The sequence below is a fragment of the Aethalodelphis obliquidens genome, unplaced genomic scaffold (assembly GCF_003676395.1).
Source record: "Aethalodelphis obliquidens isolate GAN/ISIS:26980383/991018 unplaced genomic scaffold, ASM367639v1 scaffold5, whole genome shotgun sequence".
NCBI classification, from domain to species: domain Eukaryota; kingdom Metazoa; phylum Chordata; class Mammalia; order Artiodactyla; family Delphinidae; genus Aethalodelphis; species Aethalodelphis obliquidens.
Genome location: NW_020837949.1, coordinates 54,703,511 through 54,728,713, shown reverse-complemented (window position 1 = coordinate 54,728,713; position 25,203 = coordinate 54,703,511). Strand labels below are relative to the sequence as shown.

Sequence of the window (25,203 nt, the reverse complement as noted above, 5' to 3'; positions counted from 1 at the left end):
AATACCTACACCTGTGCTCTGTGTATAGCAGGCAATTCAGAATGATTAAAGAAAATAGTTCTACATGCTGTCCAGCGTGTGTCAGCTGTTCTGCGATTCTGGGATGGTATCTCCAGACTCCTGCCAGCTTATTCCAGCAATGTGTATGGTTTTTGTTTAGGGGAGTTTCTTTGGTTAATGATCATCCCTAGCACATTCATGAAGACCCCACAAAACCCATTTTAAGAAAAAGAGAACCAGTTCTTTTTCCTCTCCAACATGCTCTCAGATTCTTTTAAGTTGTGTTTTCTTAGATTTTTGAGGAAGAAAGGAATCTCCATGGTCTTCTCGCCCAGTCACTCACTCGGTTTCCAAAATCCCTCCCCAACTTCTCCGTGAGGTGGGCTCCCAGCCTCTGGTTGAAGCCTTCCAGAGACAGGCAGCTCTTTCCTTCTTTGAACAGCTCTGACAGAAAGGGCTCTACTATGTTGCGTGGACACAAGTCCACCCTGGAGTTCTGCCTCCCATGACCTTGGAGAATAAGCCGGATTGCTCTTGAAGATGACTCTCACGGGTTTCTTCCATCTCAGAAGCCATCCTCAAGTCTTTTCTCCTCCTCGCTGAACAGTCTTGCTTCCTTCCAAAAGAGAGCTGCTTGGCTGCTGCCAGTGTCATGCCTTGTGGGACAGAGATGAAGCCCTCTGACTCCTGGAACCCAAGCAGCCCTGTTTGTGGAAGAAATGTGAGCATTCACACCTTCTTGCCTTTGCACTCGAGGAGCCCATGCCCAGTCCTCCCGCTGAGGGCGGACACTCAGGGCGTGTGCCCACCCTGCTTTCCTCCATCCGCATGTGCCCTGGGAGGCAGGCCAGTGCTTGCACCCTCTCTGAGGCCTGAGCAAGAGTGAGACTTGGTGTGATGACTGAGGATAACAACACTCATAGCCCAGCTTCTTGTTAACCACAGCCCCTACCTTAGGAGCTCATTGTTCAAAGTATAAGGAGAACCATGTTTTCCGCTAATGTAAGACCCAAGTTTAATCTAACTAGTTAGAATAATTACAGTGTTCCCGGGTATGGTGCCCCTCACGATGTGGGACCATCATGTTCTTTGTCACTGCAGATGCTCATAAATACAGCCGGAGGAAACAAACCAGGACTGAATAAAGCCAGGCTAGTGGGAGTTTTGTTTCTCATTTTGTTTTAAAGTTAGTCATAGAATTATGGCCTAGGGAGATTAAAGCACCTAACACATCACCGACTCCATTCCTTGACTAATGAAGGAGAAATAAGATAGTATATTCTGTTCGCTTTGGGTTCACGTGGTAAACGTTTTGATTTAGGATGGTTTGTGTAAAGCTAAGCTGGGCATATTCAAGTGTACCTTACATGAACTATCCTGTAATCTTTGATTCTGGGAGAAACATGTTCAGAATTATCCAGGGCTGGAGCTACCTAGAGCAGGAAATGAAAGTGCTAGCCTGTAACATTCAGTCAACCTGATTCCCCCAGTGTCTTCTCATTGGCCTCTCAGACTGGATCACTCTCTGGGCCTGGCTGTGTTCCCTGGCAGCAAAGCCAGGTAAGTAGTTAAAAAGTTTCCTACCTGCCCCATTTGGACACATTTGCACAAACTGGGTCTTCAGCTATAAGAACAAATGCCAACAAATGGCCTCCAACATTCGCACAACAAATAAAACTCAAAAGTGTAGTATAAGGTCTTTTGCCTTTGGTACATCTCCTTCCCTCCCCCCTTCACCAGGCATTGTGCTAGGCACTGGGACTGCAGGATGAACAAGGTCTGGGCCCTGCCTTGTTCTCACAGTCGAGATGGGATGAAGAATCAGCTATGAAAATCCAGTGTGCTGACTGCTGGAACAGAGGGTGCTGAGGCACACTGGGGAGGGGAGGAGGGTCGAAGGGCTGGGGTGTTGAGGGTGGGATGGAAGGCTTTGAGGAGACCTGATCCTGAAACTGAAACTCTAAAGATGAGTAGGAGTCAGCCTGATGCTTGAAGTAAAGAGGGACATTAAGGGCAGAGTGAATAACGTATGCAAAGGCACTGCCAGAGAGGTAGGGGGAAAGTCAGGAAGGAGGGATGGCACAGGAAAGCTAGGATTAACAGTGTCACCTGGCACAGGGTCAAGTAATGTCGGGACTGGACAGTATTTCCTGGCTACCAGGAGGCCCTGAGCCTCCGGGCCCTGCCTGCAAACCTCTAGCAGTTGGAGCATCAATTGCATGGAAGTGCATAGAGTTGGGGGAGACCTTGGAGACCCTCAAGTCCAGCCTTCCTCCCATTGTGGGAACTTTCCTATGGCCTTCTGACTGGGGCCTTTCAATCTAAGCCTCATCACTTCCAGAGTCAGGGAGTCCCACCAAATCTCAAGGCCAAGCCAACTTCAGTGGTTAACAAGTTCTTATTTACACAGACAGTAGCTGGGGCCAGATATCTAAGAACAGATAGCCTTGGTTGTGTGTGCCTACCTTAACTTCAGAATGTGGCTTTCTCCGTCTATTGGAACTGTTCTTTACTCATCTTGGGCTCATAGTACCTGATAGTTACAACAGCTACCATTTATTGAAACCTGTTATGTACCAGACACTACAACAGTGTCAGGCTCTATGTATGTTTTCTCATTTAATCTTCCCAGCAATCTTTTTGAGGTAGGTGTACAGATATGGTTCTTTGTTTTGGCAAACTACAGACACTGATTCAGCTAACTTATGCAAAAACGTGATCTATTGGCAGAACATGGGGTAGCTCATAAAATTGAAGAAGCTGAAAAACCAGGCCCCAAGAAGGACAACAGCCTGGTAGCTCAGGAAATTCTGGCATCAGGAACTGATGGACAGTCCCTTCATGATGTCATTTTCAGAAGGAATCAACTCCAACCATTTTCCATCCTTGGGTCACCCCACTCAGGTTTAAAATTCCAGGGAGGCAAAGTTTGATTGTCCAGGGATAGGCAGGCCACCATGATTGACACGAGGACTCTACTTGACTTGGAGGAAATCAAGGTGATTTTCCTAGAGCAGGGAGAGTGAATTCTGAGTGGACATAACAGCTGTCCATTAGCACAGGTGACATCATCCCTGTTTACAGACCAGGAAACTGCAACTCAGAGAGGCCAAGCAAATCTCTCAGAGTTACACAGACAATAAATGGCATAGCCAGGGTTTCAACCTAGACTCTCCTGACTCCAAAGTCCAGGTACTTCCCATTCCTCCTTGCTGCCTGTTTGCCTGAACTGCATATGGATATTGATATTTAGAGTCAAGCTATGCCTGGTAGGTGGAAACTTTGCTGTCAGTCCTGTGTCTGGGTCAGTCTCCATTAGTTCCCATCCCAGTTCTTAGGGAATGGCTCCAGAAACATCTTTCTGTCCCCTCACATGAGCCTATTTTGCTGTGAGGAAGTGGCCATGCTCTGTTTGCCCTAGTAGGAGACAAGGGAATAGTAAAACACACCCCATCTCTCCAATGTCTCCAATGTTTTGCCCTTGGGAGCAACACACAATACTCCCTTCTGTACATGCTGACCTTCTAAATATTTGGAAAGAGCTATCTGTGCCACCCAGATCTTCTCTTCAAAAAGCTAAATATTCCCATTCCTTTAACGATTCCTCATACTGCTGTCCCATATGACAACATGGGGATAATTTCCATATGTTGGCTAATTCTCCAAAACTTACATCAGATGAGAATCTGGCCCTGTATGAAAAGAAACTCTTTCCACTTGCTTTCTCTTTCTGATTCATTAGATTTCATATAAACCTTTCTGATGACTACCTGCTGTTTTCTAATTCAGCTGCAACCCAATATGACTCACTAGGCAAAATTCTTACTCTTTAGTCTTCATTTATCATTTCCCACCAACCCAGGGCCCTGAAAAGCACCCTTCAGGAGCCATAGCCAATGGGCAATATATGTCCACTAAAAATGCCAAGTTTTGATTCTTTGCCATGTTCCAGTTTATATATGGTCATATGACTTTAAAATCAAGGTTTTTGTTTAGTGTAAATAACTTTAAGTTTGAACAGTTGTAATCACATCCTCCAAAGAAAATGCCCTGGAACTTGGTTGAGGGTGTTGTATGCCAGATTCTCCTCCTAAAATCTCTTTAATTGTTCTTTACATTTTTCAAAAAGGAAAGTAGAGATTTGAAAATTGTTTTGAGGTTTTGAACATTTACAGGGCATTTCCTCATAAAGACATTAATTGCCCTGTTTCTGAAACAAAGTGTCTGATTATATAAATCGTCATGGAACCTCCAAATTTGAGTTGGAAGAAAGGGAAAAGAAGGAGAATTGCAAATGTAGGGAAAGAACTTTAGGATTTTTCTGGTCTGAATCTTATAGCTGGGCAGCTTGGAAGACTGGAGCTGGCACGTTATAGAATTAAATAAATACCGAGGAGCTGGACTGACTGACTCCATATCCTAGGCTCAGCATGTGACCAGCCCAGTGAAACATTCCCATCCTCTTGCTTTTCAGAACATGGTTCAAAATTCACCGTTTATGATCTGCACATCATAGAAAATGAACTGAACTCAAACAGTGACACTTATTGTCGGCTCTGCCATCAGTGAACTCTATCTTTGAACAAATTACTACCTGATTTTAAAGCCCCTTTCCATAAAACCATTGGTCAGTGAGCATCTCTTTAGAGAGATGATCTTTAAGGATGAGTCTGTGGTAAGAGGAAGGAGCAGTTTCTATTGCTATATTGTGTTATTCCACCTGGAACAAAGGGAGAGAAAGTTCCTCCCAGCTCTCTGCTTCACTGGACTTAGTATATGCAGGCTGAAGAATGAATTGCTAAACAAAGCAGATAGCTTCTGTGGTCACTGGTCATCAGGTTTATGGAATGTAGAAACTCACAAGTGGAAGCCCCATTAGGAATCATCTGGGCAAACCTTTGCCTGTCACAAAAATTGCCTCCACAGATCACTGAGCGGTGGCTAAGATGGTGGCTACTTCAGTACATTGGGGTAGGGCTTCTGCCACCTTCCAAAGCAGCTCATTCTGTTCTGAGATGCTTCTAAATGTTATACCCTTTCAGTATTGAACTGAAGTCTACCACCTCTTGATTAGAGTATGCCCTCTAGAGCCACAGAAAATAATACCTGCACTGTTCCTGAGCTCTCCAATTTCTTTCAACTGCTTTTTATATCACTTAATTCCCAGACCCCTTACTTCCTAGGTCACCTTTTTAGTGCACACTTCATTTTGTTGCAATCCCTTGTGCATAATTTGAATCTAATCCTCCTACTGTGTGAGCATCCTTAGACATGTAGAAGTCTAGAGTATAAGCTCTACGAGGGAAAAGGCTGTGTTTGTTTCACCAGCAACTAGTAATGCCTGAAATGTAGGTACTCAAAAAATATTTTCTGAGTGAATGACTGACCTTTTCTTTAGTAGTTGCCTTGTATAGAACTCTAAGGAATGTCGAAAGTCCGCTCTCCTCCTAACAGGATGGGAAGTTATGCCCTTCGTGTTTAATTTGAATAAAGAGAATGTCTCTTTCTCACAGGCAGAGCCAGGTTAGACTTGCTCCAAGGCCAGTAAGTTATGCTTTAAAATGTTAAACTACGTGGAAACATAATTACCAGAGAATAACTTAGACATTGGCAACTTTGGCTCAACATGTGTTGTACTGATGTTTTCCAGTACCTTTGTGATTCATACAATTTTCTAGGCTCTTGATTAACAAGAGAAAAATTTATAAATCAGCAAAAGAACCGTGGAATTTTGCCTTACTCAATGTAAGTAATCACCTGAAATCTGCAGAAGTTCAGCTCCGGCACCTGGCTACACAGCTGAATGAATAATTCACTAATTACTTTGTTGTGCACCCCTCTAAGTGATTTTGGGGATGAGTGGGTGTTTGAGGGACTCCAGTGGAGTAAAATACAGCTGTCGAATTTTTTAACATTCACTTGAAAAGCAAAGAACACAAAAAGCCCATGATTTCGCCTCAACATTTCCAGCCTCCACGGACAGCCTCTAGCTCGTCCTTAACCAATAGGAGACCCAGGTCTTCTCTCCACCACGGCCAAATGCGATCTATGACTTAACTCTCTGGGAAGTGCTGTTGATCAGCAGGCACCTCCCTTTGAGGACAAGAAAACGATCTACTAATGGGACTTATTGTCCTTCTTCCATAAGACCACTTCCAGTTTTAGTGAAATTGAGTTATTGTGAACATATTTTTCTGTGGTGCTGTCTCACAGTGAGCTCTGTGTGTGTGTGTTTGTGCGTGTGTGCGTGTATGTGTAGACATGTGTACCTTGTTTCGTTTTCTACTCTCACAAATAGCCAGGAGACTGCAGAGAGCATGGCCAATCAGTCCTCCAATTCCTGGCAAGGAATTACAAACTGTAGGAAATCAGCTTTAAAAGCTTTTCTGGCCCCTCACATTATTATTAAGCTAAACCTAACAAGGATCTGAGTGGGGCAAAGGAGGCAGTATACTTTATGAGGAAACTAGCCTAAAACTATTTAAAGACATAGTATGTAAAAATTCTGTTGAAAAAGAGAGTTCTCAATACCTTCTTCTCTTCCTAAAGTTTGAAATAACCCTTAACGCCAATATAATGACAGCATTTATTTCTAATAACATCTTTTTTGTCAGCCCTCTCCAGCCTCAACCTTGTATATCTCCTGCCACTAGAAACCACCTCTTTTAAACTAAAAAACAAACAAAAAAAAGACTGTAAAACAAAAAGAAAAGCAAAGACTCATGATCGTATGATTCTAATTTTTAACAAAGACCAACAGTTTATTATAGAAAAATATAAATTAAATGACTAACAACAAAATCTGTTCTTTACTTGGTGATCCTGGGCTGACTTTTCCTGAGATGACTTCTCTTTGTTTTCACTGGGAAGCAATACCTATTGAGGGACAGAATTCTGTCTGTAAAAAAATGATTACAATTCACAGAGAAGATTAAATTTTCACCAACAAGCTTTTCATTTTTCTTAAACTTCCTAGACCAAAATCCCACTAGACTCTACGTCTGCAACTCCCACAGAAGGATTTCACTAAGGGCTTTGGCTCTCTTCCTTCCAATTCCTGCTTTTCCTAATGCTCTTGGTGGGAATTCTCACTCACTCTAGGGACTGGGAGTAGAAGGGCCTTCATATTGTGAAGTTCAAGGCTTCTATAAAAGAAGGTCAGACAGCATAACCACAACTGGGGTTAAATAAAGGCCCAGGAGAAAAGGCAAAATAATTCTGGGGCAAACTCCCAGGTTTTACTGAGGACTTGTTGATTTTAGTTTTCTTTTCTGCTTTTATTCAGATAAAAGTTTTCATGTAAGGTGTTTATATGTGACTTTTTACCTTTCAAGTGATTACTGAAAAGTATGCAGTGGGAAGACTTTAATCCCAAACTGTCTATCTCTCCAGCATCAGAGCTTACAATTTTTGGTACGGAGAGCAGAACGTGCCATTGTAATGTTATTTACTTGTTTATAGGTCTGTCTCTCCTACTCAGCTGGAAACTTTATCGAAGGCAAGAACTCTGCCCTTTGTGTCTTTTTATCCCCAAAGCCTTGTTTAATGCCTGGTACATAGCCAATAAGTATTTGTTTAATTAATCCATGAAGGTAAATTGAAAGGATGCCATTGGCATTAATTGTTATTACTGGCAAGACCTTCTGTAGGCAGATAAATGGCCCCATGATGGCTCTGGTAACCACCCTGTCTTTTGAGACCCAGTGTTAAGCCCTTTTTCACTCTCCTTCCCAAGCATGGAGCCTGAGAAGGCTCAGTTTGATTTCCATATTTGGATCATGCTGAGTGCAGACCCCAGTTCTATAATCCATTTCTTTCTGAGGCTGTTGGCACCTGCGGAGTCAGGAAGTAACATCTGCTTCAGTGAGCTGATTACCAATGAGAAGAAAAGGGGTAAAGGCCAGCGTTAGGTGGGGTCTGGCTTAGCTTCAAAGCAGGCATAGGGCTTGTATCTTAATGAGAGCATTTACATATTCAGGAAAGATACATCTGAAGGGCAAATTATCTGGTTCAAGACAAAGTGCATAATGAAATGTTGCTGATTAGATTGCTCTAAGTCAATGGCACACTGTCATGTAAAAGCTTCCCTCACAGTTCTCATTGCTTCACTCTAGTTGGGGCCCTGGTTGCCTCAAGCCCGGATCACTACAGTGGTTCCTCATGTGATCTACCCTTGCTGGGTGTCTCTGCACCAAATCCTGTTCCATAAACTAGAATGTTAATAACCCTAAAATGCCATTTTCATTTGCTTAAAAGCCTATTTTCCCCCGTTCCTGATATTCAAGTATTTCCGCGAGGGTCTGGTCTTAAACCATATTTTCATTCTACCTCTGATAGAGTTCCAAGCCAATGCTCCATCCCACCAGCCTGGTGCACTCACTCAGAGAGAGTGTCCTGATTCCTTTCTGCTATGCTTGTTGGTCCTATTAGTCTACAAAGTCCTGTTTACATTGCTTCATGTCTCCAAATTCTGCCCACCTTTCCAGGTTCACTTCAAGCCTCATCTATTCCACAAAGTCTTCTGCCATCATTCTAGTCCTCAGCAACACTTCCTTCTCTGAACACCTATAGAGCAATGGGACATTGGGAAGGGATTCATGTGTACTATATTTTAAGGATCCTTGAATTCAAACATATTCAGTGGGATAGAGCATAGTTTCTTTGAAATCTCAATGTCAGCTCATAGATTGTCCAGTGTGGACAACTCCTGTGATGCAGAGACCAGAGACTCAGTCTAATGAGATAAAACCAATATGTCAGGATGGGATGCTCTTTCCACATCATCCCCTTTGTCCCTTCCCGTTGTTGTCGCATTTAATCATAGAGTTATGTCTCGAGGATGAGTGGTATTAGCCAGAGAAAGGTTTTAGTCTTGAGAGGACTCCACGCTGAAGAATCAGAAGATCCAGGTGAAAAGAATCTGCTATTTGAGTGGTGATAACTTGAAGTGGGACGAGCTGGTTTGAACATAGGGAGTGGTGGCATAATGAAGTTGAGCTCCCCAAGGAGAAATGGGTGAAGGAGGGAAACAGATGAAGGAGGGAATCCCAAGGGAAAGGGTATTTCCAGGCAGCCATGCAAGACAGACAGAACACAGCAGAAGATGGCTTGATGAGCACAACAGCAATGACAACAAAAATCTGTCCTATCCTTTGGACTCTGGACTCTGTATGGATTTCTGGGCAACTATGAGTAAGACTGGATCATTTCTGGTGGTGGACTGATTATGTACCCATTTTCAGGAGATGTAGAAGATACGAGCAGCAATACTCCAGCTTGTAAGAGCCTAGATCTGCCACAGAGATTCTCCTGTGGAAAATGGGAGGAAGAGGTAGTGGTGATGGTGGTTGTGGAGATGAATAGAACATCGAGGGAAAATCTAGTTGATGGTTCATGTAGCCATAACAGAAGAGAAAGCCGTTTATCTAACGGCAGTCACATATATCTTGGTGGAAATGCCTAGAAGAAAATAACCTGTAAAGTGCTAGACTTAACATCTAATCCTTGCCACTTATTCCATGAGCACTCTTGGCACTTATAATGTTAGACCTTGTTTTTTAAGAATATGTTTTTCAAACATTTTTGATGTCTACCCATGCTAAAAAATATCTTACACAGGCTAATGTTTCACAGGGAAAAAAACCTAAACTTTACTAAGAATAAGTACAATGCATTTTGATATTTTCTAATCTGGTAAGGTCTTTTTAATTTTAAAAATGCTGGTCAAGGGCTTCCCTGGTGGCACAGAGGTTGAGAGTCCGCCTGCTGATGCAGGGGACTCGGGTGCGTGCCCCGGTCTGGGAAGATCCCACATGCCGCGGAGCGGCTGGGCCCGTGGCGTCCGGAGCCTGTGCTCTGCAACGGGAGAGGCCACAACAGTGAGAGGCCCGCGTACCGCAAAAAAAAAAAAATGCTGGGCAAGACCTACTAAATTGACTTCATGACCCACTAACAAGAAAACTATGTCAGAGCAATTAAGCATGGCTGACTTCCAAGACCATAAGACAAGAGTGAAGAGAAACTTAGCAAACCTAGTTCCAAGTATATTCTAATGGATTGTCAGGGGTGCTATTGGTATAAAATTTAAAAGGCTTCTTATACCCCTTAAACTATATCCTTTATTGTTTAACCCTTAAGGCAAACTCCTTAGGAAACCACACACGATGGAAGGACTGCTTTAGGGACATGGGGAATAACCTAGAATCTGAGAGTCTGCATCTCATTTCACGGTGGTCCTTGGAGGGAGAAAAGATGTTCACAGCAGACCAAACCTCACTCTCTGAAGGCAGGACCACGTCCTTCTATCCCCTTCAGTACCCAATATGGTGCTTTTCGTGAAGAAAGTACACAATAAAATGTTGGATCACACATTTTGAGACTAATAAATTCTAGAACAGTGGCTTTCAACTTTTGAAGGGTATTCTTCCTTTTGATAAAAGTGCTCACATTTCTGACCATATACCCCCAGATTCTGATCCTAAACTTTCTCTAACTTAACCACTCCATTGTTGATTACTTGAAAATTAGTAGAAGAGGAAATGAGCATTTGTGAAAAACTGTTAAGCTTCAAGCACATAGTGTAGTTAACCTCATTTAAATTGTTTAGCAATTTTATGAGATACATACTATTTCCCCCATTTTAGATGAAGCAATTGGAACCCCATGGGGTTAGGAGATTTGATCAAGAACTCAGAGCTAGGATGTTCCAGAACCAGGATTTGAACCCACACCTAGATAATTCTGAGGCCTACATTCTTCTCATGCCTTCAGAATAGGTCATACATGGAAGTCTGGCCTTTGGGGCCTTGGTGGAATGAATACTGATCTGGGTACGAGTGTTACCTCTCTTAAAACTCTCCTTGTGTCCTGGGCATATTGTTCAACCCTTCTGAGTCTTGGTTTTTCCATTTATAAAATGAGGATCATGCCCTCCTCATAGTAGAACCACTGTGAAGATTAAATGAGATGATGTATATGAATTGTAAATGGTGGATGATTGTATAAATATGAGGTGCCACTTAGTGCCTTGGCTTCCTATAAGGGGTGAGGGTAAATGTGATAACTTTTATAAATCACCTGGCATCCTGCCTGAAAAAATGATATATGCTCGATGAATTTTCCTTTCCTTTTCTTCTTCTTTAAGGTGTATATGACAAATCTACACTGAAATAATCCAATAAAACCATATGGGTAAATGCTAGACTGGCAAGATCCAGGGCAAACATGCCAAGTGGTCCTACCAGAAAGGCAGGGGCCGGAGCTTGAGAGCCCAAACTTAAAAGATAAACGCTCATGGATAGCTTCTACTTTTGAATCTTGTCTACAGATTACAGGAGTGGCAGCCAATTGGTGAAGGTTTAAATTCAGGTTGCCAAGCAGCAGTTTCAGAAGGGGCCTCTTTGCTTTTGGAAAATAAATAGAAAAACTGGCTCAAGCAGCATGTCCATCTCTGTCTGTCTTGGATAACCCTGGCATACATGTTAGCTTGAATGGGAAAGATCAAGGGAATAGGAGATAGTTTCGTTTTTATTCAATTAAGGGTCATTAATGATACTTAACTGCTTTCCAGTATCAGTAGGTGTGATCAGATGGTCTCCAAGTTCTCTAGGTGCCTCAGCTCTCCCTCACTATCAGAGTGTACTATAGTGCATTACAGATTTCACACCCAGACTCTCCTGGTTGCCTGAAAGTCAGAGGACCAAGGGAACAAAGACATGCTCTTCCAAATCCTCTTTCTTCTCCAGCATTTCTGCCATAGCTGCTGGATTTCCAAGCTAACCACTTATAAGTCACATTCCTTTTTCCTGTCACTTCCTCTCAAGTTCATTTCATGGGCATCTTCCTCTATTTATGCACTTTGTCCCCCAGTTCAGAGGGAAGCTCTGCTTGAGAGTGTTGCTGAAGAGAATTCCTAGCCCTAACTCACAGGAAACAGAATAGAAGGAATTTTGCTCAAGTCACTGCCAAGGGCCAATTTCAAGATGAAGTATAGAGAATATTTTTCTGGTGTCAAAGGACTTGGAAACTCTGCCGCTGAGAAGATCATGGGCAAGGCTAAGAAGATTTTAATATATCTTTCAGGGCTGTGAGAATCAATTGAGCTACTAGAAGTAAACATGCCTTGTGATATATAAAACATTTTACGAATTCAGGAGAGTTTTTGTGTCAGAGGCTAGAGAGCCCAGGACTCACCCCTCCCCTTTTCTATGTTCAGACTGACAAGGAATAAGTGTAAAGATAATAAACTAAAGAGAACCGAGTATAGACTTTGCAACTGGCAGAGAAAACACCCAACATTCCTCAAAATGCAGGCACTGGTAATATTTAAATATTAAAGAACACAGTTTGGACCTGAGGCCAACATGGAATCGTTCTAATACTCTCCTGAATCCAGGCCATAGGATTTATTTGACTGGCTGACTCAGACTGTGGAGCGGGCTCCAAATCTGCTTACACAATCAGCTGTGGACCTGGGAGTAGAAAGGAGCTGTGAGCTACAGTGCTGAGAGATTCTGCCCACCGCTATGACATGGGTTCTAACCAGTCAGCTCACTTTTCCTCCTATGGGGAGGAGGGAATTAGGTGAGTGAGGGAAGGTCCCCAACAATCCCCAAGGGAAGAGAGGGCAGAATGCCAATGGAAATATAGGAGGTGAGGTGGGGAATAAACATTCTCTTTTTCAACATTTCCTACAGGGGCCAATGGGATCATAAATCATACTTTCCCATATAAAGCAAAAAAAAAAAATTAATTTAGGGAACTGACTTCCCTGTTGGCATTTTGGTCTTTCAGTTACCCTCCCTAGATTTGGTTCACTGTGATTAGTTGGGAACTGTATTGTAAGTCAAAGCACAAGGTCAGGATAAAGGGTGATAAAGATCAAGAAACTCTTAATGGGTGGATTAAAGGGAAGGGAAGAAGCATTTAGGTTGTTTTGATGAGTTATGTTTACCCAATATATTATATCCACTTTCAGAAACAAGATTCACTAAGAGCTGTTAAAAAGTCTTATTCTTAAAATTCATGTAGGAAAAATAATTTGTTATGGCCTTAAATTTAATAGCCATAACCCCTTTTCCCACTGAAACAATTGTTTTTGTAACACAGATTTTCTCAGGGGGACAATAACCATATTATAGAAGACAGACCATATTTTGTTCATCAGATATCTGCTATGTATCTGGCATGTGTTAGACACCATGAGGGATTTAGAATTAAACAAGACATGGTTTATGTTCTAAATAGCCAATAGGAGAGACAACGGAAAAGTCAATAATAAAATAACAGGAGCTAAATGTATAGAGCTATAACTCAAATTGGAATGGGGTAAGTGCTCAGAGTGGGGTCCATAGTTATAGTAAGTAATAGGGTGATTACTAGCTTGGGGAGCAGGGACAGGAAGGACTTTGGGAAGGACAGAGAAACTCAGGAAGGACTTCAGGGAGGAGGTAGCACTTGAGCTGAGTCTTTAAAAGGTGGGTATTATTTAGACATATAAAGAGGATGGATAAGACATAATAGGCAAAGGGAGTAATGAGAGAGGCACTGGGTGGCGTGCAAAATTAGGAAAAGAGAGTAGTTCCCATTGACTAGATTATGGGGCTCATCAAGGGGCACATGAGAAATAGAAAGCTCAGTAGAGGCCACATAGACAAGTATTCATGCCAAGCAAGGGATTTTAGACTCTGCTCTCCATTGGCAGTAGGGCTTTGTAACAAAGCCAGAAGCAAATTGCAGGATCTCTTGCATGTTTGGTATGTGTAAACCTTGGCTTTCCCTCCAAAGGTTTGGAGGTGGAGGGAAGCCCTTTGGGAGGCTGTCATAATTGTCCAGGCGGGAGTTATGTTTGCCTGAGCTAGGATGGTGGCTGTGAGAATTGCAAGTAGAGAATGAATGGGAAACATGCTACTCAGAAAGAACTGATGGGATTTGATATACTTGATGTTACCCCAGTAAATGCCATGACCCATTTACTTTAACAGAGATGCCCCTCAGCAATGTAATTTGTAAATCATTTTTATCAAGAATCAATATAAAATTATTTAGGTAAATACATGTTGGCTTCAACCCATTAATTTTCCAGCACTGTTTATTGTGCTGCCCCATTTTCTGAGTTAGGCGACACTTTAGAGAGCCACTTGCCCAGGAGTTTGAAATCTGTTTCTCCAACTCCCAAGCTGTCCCTTTTTTATTTCTTTCACATATAGGCTGCCTGTACCATTTCCTTTGCCCAAAGGGTTCCATAGCTATAACATAGTTTGAAAATCACTAACTAATCCAAACTTCATAGATGAAGGAATGAACTGAAATTACATCACGATTTCTGGACTCCAGGTCAGATAGCAAAGAAATAGATAATAAATCCCCTTTCTATATTCTGAATTCTCAATTTCTCTTTCAGTGTTGTAACTCCCGCTGTGTCATTATTATTCTCTTTTTCATCCTGGCATAATATTAACATCAGAGCTGGTTATAGGTTTATCAGTATTCAGATGTGGGAAAATCAATCATTTACAAAAAGAATGCCAGCATCTAGATGGAGAGCCACAGAGCCACTACTGTGGAAAAGAAATAGAAATTCTTGCCTGCATGTTCTTTGTCTTGTTTAATTATTTGTGTGTGGTACCTTTTTACTCAAATAGCTAATATTCCATTAACAACTCACATTATAGATTCAGGTAATTATAAATTCCTATTTGTGGCTGGAAAGTTTGTTTTTTTTTAAACAAAATAACTATAACCAACTAATCCTCATGGGAGGTTGTAGGCATAATCAAAAGATAATTTAGAAATCCAAAAATGGTATGAAGGGTCAAAGAGAAAAAAGCTAAGTAAAATGTATTATCCATTTTAATAAACTCATACTCCCTGAAGAAATCTGAAAAAAAAATGCTAATAATATTACACAAATTATTAAATTTCTAAAGAGGATTAATGGAATGCAGCTTTGGCAAAATTTAGCTGCATTCTTTTGGTAATGCCTTACATCTGTGATGACTTTATTGTGTGCTTTCTCCCCCTCTCCTCACACTGCACTAGGGCTTCTCAAAATCTAATGCGCACACAGCAGAGTATCTTGTCCAAATGCAGATTCTAATTCAGTAGGTCTAGATTGAGCCTTGGATTCAGGTGATGCTGCTCGTCCTGGGACTATACTTTAAATAACAAGGTTGTAAATACTTCACTGCCCTGACTCTATGGAGCCTGGTTACCTTCATAGGATTTCCTAGGTCCATGCCGCAAACAATTGTTTCTCAAACAGTGCTTCCTGAAATTCTAGGGCATAGTGGATATTTCTGAGGGGGTAAGGATAGGGTCCAGAAATAGATTCAACAAATATGGCTGGGACACTGTACCACTCTGCTACAGAAGTTTCATTTTTATGGGCTTGGCATACAGGTTTTGTTTGAAGAAAAAACTCCAATGCTTAAAAAGGAAAAAAAAAAAAAAAAACAAGGCAGAAATAGAGACACAGATGTAGAGAACAAACATATGGACACCAAGGGGGGAAAGCAGGGGCGGGGAGATGGTGGTGGTAGGATGAATTGGGAGATTGGGATTGACATATATACACTAATATGTATAAAATAGATAACTAATAATGAACCTGCTGTATAAAAAAATAAATAAAATTAAATTTAAAAAAACAAAAAAAAAAACCTGGAAATGATGGTTCTAGACTTTTCCATCTTCTCTTCTCTTCAAGGAAAGCTGAGAATTTACAGTGTGCCAGGCCCATGCAAAGGGATTGCCCAAGGTCACACATTTGAGAAGCAGTGGAGGAGGCAGGGGGGATCCCAGAACTGTCTTATTTTATCTAAGCCTGGGCTATTGCACATGCATCATGCTTCCCTCCTGTCCTGCTTTTATGCTGTGCCTTAGCCTCAAGGGGTCTAGTGCTCTGCTTTCTCTGGTGAGACCTAAATATTATGAAAAACTATTCAGTATTTGGACATACAGAAGCAAGTCTCTGGTGCAAAACACAATAGACAGAGAAAATAAGAGCCCAAGAGATCTCAGAAGACCCTTAACTTTCCTTAGTTGGTTAGTGAGTACAGATGAGTAGTGTAACTCAGATTTGCAAATATAAAGGGGCTGAAAGAATTGAGTCAATTAGTGGCTGGCCCATCTGGACCAACAGAGACCAGAATGTATTTTGATAACTGGAAATGTTGTAGATGAGCAAAATGTGAAGGCATTTTGATTTTCAATTTCTTATTATAATATTTATATCCTTTCTCATTAGTCTTCTCTCTTAATACTATTAAGTCGATATAGGCAAATAGAGATTACTTTCTCTTCCTGGGAATACTTTAGTGAAAAGTAGTACATTTAAAGACTAAAATTAAGCTGTCAATTCATTCCATTTCCTGGTACCCCAAAACTGGGGTTGTGGAGGCTTGGCCATTTGATACTACTGCCCACTAGTGTGAGTGGTGAGAATTGTAGGCATAACAAACTGCTAGATCAGGGATCAGCAAACTACAGTCTATGGCCCACAAGCTAAGAATGTTTTTTATATTTTTAAAGAGTTGTACAAAAAAATCAAAGAATGTGTGACAGAGACAGTATATGTCCTCGATAGCCTAAAGTATTTATTGTTTGTCTGTTTATAGAAAAAAGAATGCTGATTCCTGCTCCATTTGATGTGAAACAAAAACACACAAATCTCAGCAAGTAGGATTAGATGGGAGTTTCCTTAACCTTATATACTGCATCTACAAAAAACCTACGACTAACATCATACTTACTGGTGAAAGTCTGGATGTTTACCCTACCATCTAAGATCAGAAAAAAGCATGAATGTCCACACTCCCTGCTTCTATTCATCATTGTATCAGAAGTTCCTGTCAGTTAAATAAGGTAAGAAAAAAATTAAAGGCACCCAGGTTGTAAAACTGTCTTTATATATTATTCACAGATGACATTATAATCTAAATAGAAAATCCTATGGAATCTACCAAAAAACCACAACAAGTGAGTTTAGCACATTTACAATTCACATGTACATTACATTTACAATATATATATTACACACATATAAAAGTTAATTGTAGGTCAATATATTAGCAACCTGGATATTTAATTAGCAAGTGGAAATTTAATTTTAACATTTTAAATAATATCAAAATGTGAAATACTTAGGGATCCACTTCAAAAATATAAAACATAGCAGAAGGAAATTCAAGAAGACCTAAATAAATGGAGAGATATATTGTGTTCATGAAACATAGGAATCAAAATTGTTAAAATGTCAGTTTTACCTAAATCAATGTATAGGTTCAGTGGAATCCAAACAAATTCCAACAAGCTCTTTTGGACAACTTGATAAGCTGATTATGAATTTATATGGAAATGCAAAGGGCCTAGAATAGCCAAAACATTGTTTTAAAAGGACAAAGTTGGATAAATTATACTACCTGTATAGTAGTATAATTATTAAAAACAAGCACACAAACAAACACCCATGAAGGCAAACCAGGGGAAGTCATGACCTTCACTGAGCTTTACAATTGTGAGGATAAATTGAAATATGTTTATTAGGTCTGATACTGCATTTTAAGACACACACTACAATCATAAAGATGGGTGATATGTCTAGATATAATACCATTTTAGAAACTATTGAAGTAACTAGTAGTATTAAGGAGACCCAATAACTATATTAAAAATATAAAGAGTCATCATAAAAGGAGAGATACATGACTTATTCTGTGTAGCTTCAGAGGGAAGAGCCTGAAGATAAAGGAGGCAGAGGTAGACTTCGGCTCCGAACAAGGGAGAACTTGCTAAAATGAAATGGGGCTGCTTTGTGGGGTGGTGAGTTCACTATGGCTGGAGGTTCAAGCAGATGCTGGAAACTACTTGTCATGTCTGATCTGTTGAAACTAGATCAGTGTTTCTCAAAGTGTAATCTGAGGTCTACTTGCACAGAGAAGTTGTTAAAAATTTAGATTCTTGGGTCCCATCCCAGATCATAAATTTGAGTTTCTGGGGATGGGATCTGGGAATCTGCACTTTAACAACATCCGCAGATGATTTTTATGTTCATTAAATTTATAAAATGCTCTTTGAGATGACTGACAGGGATCCTTCTGAATTTTGTTCATTTTGTTGGGTCAATATGATAGTCTTCCTATAATTTGCAATTATTTCTGAGTCCCAAATAGCTTCATGGCAAATGAAACTTTGGGAAATGTTAAATAGTGGGATGACTCAATGTGTTGTCATGCATGTGATTATCATGGTAAAGCAAAAAGACTGCATACTGATTGCTGTCTCTAATGCCAGGATTTCAGCAATCTGTGGGACCGGCTGTAGCCCAACACGCAGAAAGAAACACCAAAGGAATGGCCTCACCACAAGAGACATTATGGCCATGACATAGACTGCCTTGGGCTGTTGACCCAGCTTATTTTCAAAGTCACAACTCCTGCTTAGAGAAGTGTGCAAAGGAGATCACCAAGTATAGTTCATGAACTTGGGGTTATATCCATAAAAAGAGTAACATTTAAAATTTTCAAGTTAAAAAAGAAACAGACAATTGCCACCTGAAATACAGTTTCATGGCAGGAAGAAGCATACCATTTAGCTACATTACACATACAATTACACTCCCTGTAATCATTATTTAAACCATCTCTACTCTCATCATTTCTGGGTATGCAACAGCCACAAAAAGGATAGGTGCTCTCCCACAAAAAATGGGGGACAACTTTGCCACTCAACTCAATTTTATATGCAGTTTAATTAGTAGATGTATACACATTTACCATTATTGCAACTCTGGATGAGTTGGTTCATTTTTTCATTATGATAAAATATTTTTATCTCTGGTAATATTCTGTCTTGAAGTCCACTTTGATATTAATATGGCTTACACATATTCTGCACATGGTATATTTTTTTTCATCCTTTAACTTTCAACTTGTGTCTTTATATTTAAAGTACCTCTCCTATAAACAGGATATAGTTGGGTCTTATTTGTTGTTGTTCTTCCCAGTCTGATAATCTCTGCCTTTTAATTGGAGTGTTTAATCCATTCACATTTCATCTAATTATTGATATAATTGGGTTTAAGTCTATTATCTTTCTAGTTATTTTTGCCTCTTCTGTTCTTTGTTTCCTTTTTCCTGTGTTATTTTTTGGATAATCAATGAATTTTTAGTATTTTATTCAATATTCTCCTCTGTTGGCTTTTTTTCCTATACTTTATATCTTTTCTTGGGAATTACAATATACATCCTTAACCTAGCACAGTCTATGTTGAATTAATATTGTACTACTTACAACAGTACAATTCCTTTTATACCCTGGCCCTTTTCTGTGCTATTGTTATCAAATATTTTACTGCTACATCTGTTATAACACTCCATGATAAATTGTTTATCAGCTGACTTATAGAGATTTTTTTTAAAAGGGAAAGTAGTATTTTATAATTACCCACATATTTACCATTACTATTACTCATACTTTCTTCTTATAGATCTGAATTTCCAACTTATATCATTTCCCCTTTGAATAATTTTTAGCATTTTAGATTAAAAAGTTTTTTAATTTACACATTTAGAATCTTTAGCACTTTTTTGTAGTCAGTTCTGCAGGTGCAAATGTCCTCAGCTTTTATCTGCCTAAAAATGTCTTTATTTCACTTTAATTTTTAAAAATATTTCCCTAGATATAAAATTCTACATGATGAGTTTTAAAAGATGTCCTTCCATCATCTTCTGGCTTTCACTGCTTCTGAAGTCAGCAGTTATTGTAATCATTGTCCCCTATATTAAATGTGTCTTTCTCCCTGACTGTGCCAAGATTTTTTTCTTTATCTCTGGTTTTCAGCAGTTTGTCTATGATGTTCCAAGATATGGTTATCTTAGTGTTTATTGTGCTGGAGTTCTTAATATTTATCCACTGGGATTCATTCAACATCTTTGATCCATGGGATGCTAAATTTATTTTTTAATTAACTTTTAAAATATTGAACCATTAAAGGAATATTGAACCATTATTTCTTGAAGTATTTTTTCTTTCTCTATTATTTCTCCTTCTGGAACTCAATTTACACCTGTATGAGGTCACCTGATACTGACATACATGTTCATTCTCTTCCCAATCTTTCTGGTCTCTGCATTTCAGTTTGGATAATTTCTATTGGTGTGCCTTTAAGTTTCATGATTTAAAAAATATTTTTTCTCTATAAGCTGTTAATTTTCATTTAAGATCTTTTAAAATGTCAGATAATGTATTTTTCAGTTTTAGGATTTCCATCTGGTTCCTTTTCAGTCTTTAATTCTCTCCTGAAATTCCCATGCCATAATTCCAATATCTGGGGCACTTATCAGTCTGTTTTTACTGATTGATTTTTCTCTTGGCTGTGTGTCCCAATGATACGTTGGAGAGACTCCGTATCCTGTAATCTTATCCTGAAGAGTGTCAAATTTTGTTCCAGCAAGCAGTCAAATTATTAACAGATCACCATAAACTTTTGTAGGCTTGGTTTTATGCTCTACTGGATCTATTTTCATTTTTCCTTAGTTTTAGAGTAAACCCATTAATTCTGTTATATGGTCTTTACTCTTAAGGTCTCTCTGGTGTTTTGATGGCAAGTCCAAAGAGTTTACCAAGCTCTTCTAACTTGTCAAGACTCAAACTGCAGTTTCCTCTGTGGTTCCAGCAGCAGCAATCTTTCCTCAGCTCTGTCAGCTGCCGAGATGTCATTTTCTCCTTGGGATATTTGGAATCCCACTTGTGCCTGTACTGCTCAGAAGTCAATTATGGTTTTGAACGGAGTTTATATGCAGAGTCTAGTCCCCTCCTTTACCATGGCTTCCTCCTTTCTGGGATCCACACCCTCCATTTCCAACCATTCTATTTATCCCACACTCTTTCTTCTGACCCTTCAGGCAAAAAAGACAGTAGGGTTTTTTTTGCTTAAGCTCTAGCACCCTGTGTAGCGTGCAGCCTGGGAATCTCCTCAGAGGACAAACTCCCTTCTTTCATGGGCCAAATGCTTCCCTGTTTCTGCCTACTTCTGGTCACTGTTCAGTGCCTTCCAACAGCTCTTTTTTTATAATTTGTCTAGTATCTGCAGAAGCATTAATCCAATAAAAAGCTATTCTTCCATTGCAGGAATTGAAACCCCAGTATGAGTTTTGATGTCAATTATCCTAATTCCTTCACAGTATTTTTCTAGGGACCATTTCCTACTGCTGGTTCAGGGATTACCACCTAATGGTTTATGAAACTGCTCCAAACTCCTTATAACTTTCAAACCAATTATTTTGTGCTATAAATGGCCAATCCAATTACAGGTGTATTACTTTAAGAATTTTCTCTTTTAACTTTAAAGGAATTTTTTTGTGTAACAAAACTCAGAGGATATGTCTAAAACAAGCCTCCAGCAAACCCAATGTAACTACCTTTAGGCACAATAGCTCCTTCTTATTTATAATTTACCACTGATTTTTCTTTTTTCCCAAGAATATTCTCCTCCAGCTTCCTCCTCTACCTCTTCTTCTTCCCTATCTTCAAATTCTCAGATCGGACTTTCCTCCTTTGAAAACTTCCCCGATCTTCTCCTCTTCCACAATAGCTTTGCCTAGTTTTATCATTGCAGTTTCCACATTGTTTTAATAAATGTAAATTTAAGGCTATGCTGGCATCCCACAAGTTTTTCTAGGTAGTGATTTGTGGTCATTCAGTTCTAAATATCTCATAAGTTCCATTATTATTTCTTCTCTGATTCATGAATATTTATAAGATGATTTTCATTTCCAAATATATGGGGTATTTTTTAGGGGGGGCGTTTTGTTGTTGATGTCTGATATAATTGCATTGTAGAAAGAGAATGTGGTCAGTGTTCTCGATTCTTTGGTATTTCTTAGGACTTCTTTTGTGGTCAGTATTTTCAATGTGTACTTGAAAACAATGTGAATTCTCTATGTGAGGAATACAGGCTTCTTCTATACAGGTCTCCTTTAAGGCTGGCCAGTTACTTGTGTTGTTCAAAATGTTTATATCTTTATCAATTTTTACTGCTTATGATCAGTTTATGAAAGAGACATGCAAAAATATTTCCCATTAAGAGAGATTTGTCAAATTTATTTTCTAAGCCAGGACCCTGTTTTGCTCAGAACATACAGATTCAGCATTGCTATTGCTTCCCTGTGAACTGCTCTTCAATGATCATATCATGACTTTATTCCAAATGATGCTTCTTCTGCCTTAGTATTGCTTCTCTAGCAAAATTATTCTTTACCTGTTTTATCTTTTCTCATGCCTTTCAATCTTTAAGCATCATTATGTTTTAGGTACAACTCTTGTAAACAGCACATAATGGATTGTGTTTCTTAAAAATGATCTGATCTCTACTTTTGAACAAACCAGTTTAATCTGTCTACATTTCCTGAGATTACTAATATATCTAGACTTTTTCTACTATGTTTTGTTTTTTCTTAGCATATATATATTTTTTTTTCTTCCTGTTTCTTATTAGATCACTCTAGAATTCTTTAATCATTTTTTTTGCATGTTCTTGTTTTTTTTTTTTTACATCTTTATTGGAGTATAATTGCTTTACAATGGTGTGTTAGTTTCTGCTTTACAACAAAATGAATCAGTTATATATATACATATGTTTCCATATCTCTTCCCTCTTGTGTCTCCCTCCCTCCCACCCTCCCTATCCCACCCCTCCAGGTGATCACAAAGCACCGAGCTGATCTCCCTGTGCTATGCAGCTGCTTCCCACTAGCTATCTACCTTACGTTTGGTAGTGTATATATGTCCATGCCTCTCTCTCGCTTTGTCACAGCTTACCCTTCCCCCTCCCCATATCCTCAAGTCCATTCTCTAGTAGGTCTGTGTCTTTATTCCTGTCTTACCCCTAGACTCTTCATGACATTTTTTTTTCTTAAATTCCATATATATGTGTTAGCATATGGTATTTGTCTCTCTCTTTCTGACTTACTTCACTGTGTATGACAGACTCTAGGTCTATCCACCTCATTACAAATAGTTCAATTTTGTTTCTTTTTATATGGCTGAGTAATATTCCATTGTATATATGTGCCACATCTTCTTCATCCATATCCGATGATGGACACTTAGGTTGTTTCCATCTCCGGGCTATTGTAAATAGAGCTGCAATGAACATTTCGGTACATGACTCTTTTTGAATTATGGTTTTCTCAGGGTATATGCCCAGTAGTGGGATTGCTGGGTCATATGGTAGTTCTATTTGTAGTGTTTTAAGGAACCTGCATACTGTTCTCCACAGTGGCTGTATCAATTTACATTCCCACCAACAGTGCAAGAGGGTTCCCTTTTCTCCACACCCTCTCCAGCATTTATTGTTTCAAGATTTTTTGATGATGGCCATTCTGACTGGTGTGAGATGATATCTCATTGTAGTTTTGATTTGCTTTTCTCTAATGATTAGTGATGTTGAGCATTCTTTCATGTGTTTGTTGGCAATCCGTATATCTTCTTTAGAGAATTGTCTATTTAGGTCTTCTGCCCATTTTTGGACTGGGATTTTTGTTTTTTTGTTATTAAGCTGCATGAAGTGCTTATAAATTTTTGGAGATTAATCCTTTGCATGTTCTTGTTTTGAAATTACACATTTTCCCTTATTCTTTGAGCATTACTCTTAAATTTTAAAAGGCATACTTGCTTAAAGTCTAAATTAAGCCTATCTCTATCTTCCTCCTGAATAATACAATGAACTTGGAGTTTATAATTTCAGCCTCTCCCACTCCCTTGGTCCATGTCATTGTCATCTAGCATTTTAGTTTCTTGTTGTTTAAACAATGCCCTAATTGATTTTTTTAAGACAATGCTTCTTTAAATTTACAACCATGTTCACAATATTTTTTTGCTCATGATTCCATCTTACATTTTTACTCTGCACTTAAAGTTCCTGTTTCTTGGATAATATTTATTGATAGTTATTTTGACAAGGGTCTAAAGTTGGTAAACTCTCTCAATCTTTGTTTTTTGTTTTTTTCTCAAAGTGCCTTTATTTCACCCCACACTTGAATAATAATCAAGCTTGATATATTATTCTAAGTTAATATTTATTTTTCCTCAGCATTTTAAAGATATTATTCTGTTATTCGGTGGCATCTATTATTGCTAATGGGGAGTCTATTGTCAACTTAATTTGAAGTTCTTATATAAATAATCACATATTATTTTATATAGAGTTCATATTCCTTTATCCTACAAATCCCTGAAACGCTGCTTCTTAACCTTATTTTTGGAGAGGGTGGGTTTTTCAGAGTTCTGTGAGAATCTGATGACAGAAGTCACCCCCCACATTCCTCTCCATATAAAATCAGAATGTTCAGGAACCCCTTGAAGTCCATCTTTGAATCCTGTTGTGAATCTATGCTTAGAATCGTCCTAAAACAAAAGGGTACATACTCAATAAACATGTTTGTTAAAATAATTAATTAATGGATGCAAGTCTGGATGGAGGTCTGGATGACTGAACCCAATGAATTCTGGGTAATCCTGGGTAAATGCCACTAGTTCAGACATTTTTGTTTGTAACTCCTGTTAACGTTACTGAGAAGGATTATTTCTTATTCTGTTAACGCAATAAATTTGAATAGCAAATTTGAATAGCAAAATGGAACTGATACCACTTCTTGGAGATACATTTCTATTTAAAGTGATGATTTGAGTATTAATAATAATACCCTGTAGAAAAGACAGCAAATGTTTGCTTTTTAAAGTTTCTAGAACATTTCCTTATATATTCTTTTTTAATTCATTTCATCATCAAATAAACCTAGTGAGTTAAGAATTGTTGCCTTCAATTTTTTGTAGCTGAGGAAAACAAAGCCATGAGAGGATTTGAGTGATTTGCTTAAAGTTACACAACCAGATAACTGGACTCAACTCAGATTTTCATTCTGTCCTCTCTGATTTCTCTTTGTCTGCTCCTCACTTCTCATCCTTCATTCTCCTAACATCAGAAGGGCCAGATATCTGTGTGAAGTATACATATACTGGCAGCATGGGCAGCCAGGTGAGAGGGAGGGCATCCCCAAGTCTCCAGAGTGGCCTTCAGACCTGAGCGGCCCTTGAGCACACGCCACGTGGACTAAAGAGAAAAGGAAGAGAGGCCTGGGGTGATTCACTAGGACCATGTCACATACTACAGAAGACGACAGAGTGGGTGATAGACATCCATGG

The 25,203-nt window shown here is 39.3% G+C and overlaps 1 protein-coding gene across 1 annotated transcript in view; it reads left to right on the top strand.

The window, feature by feature from the left end:
* MTERF1 (mitochondrial transcription termination factor 1) overlaps positions 1-25,203 on the top strand; it is a 508,137-nt gene that overhangs the window by 383,992 nt on the left and 98,942 nt on the right. Inside the window, exon 9 of the transcript XR_003431984.1 lies at positions 16,617-16,863. The gene's annotated coding sequence lies outside the window, so the exon portion shown is untranslated. The remainder of the gene's footprint in view (positions 1-16,616; positions 16,864-25,203) is intronic.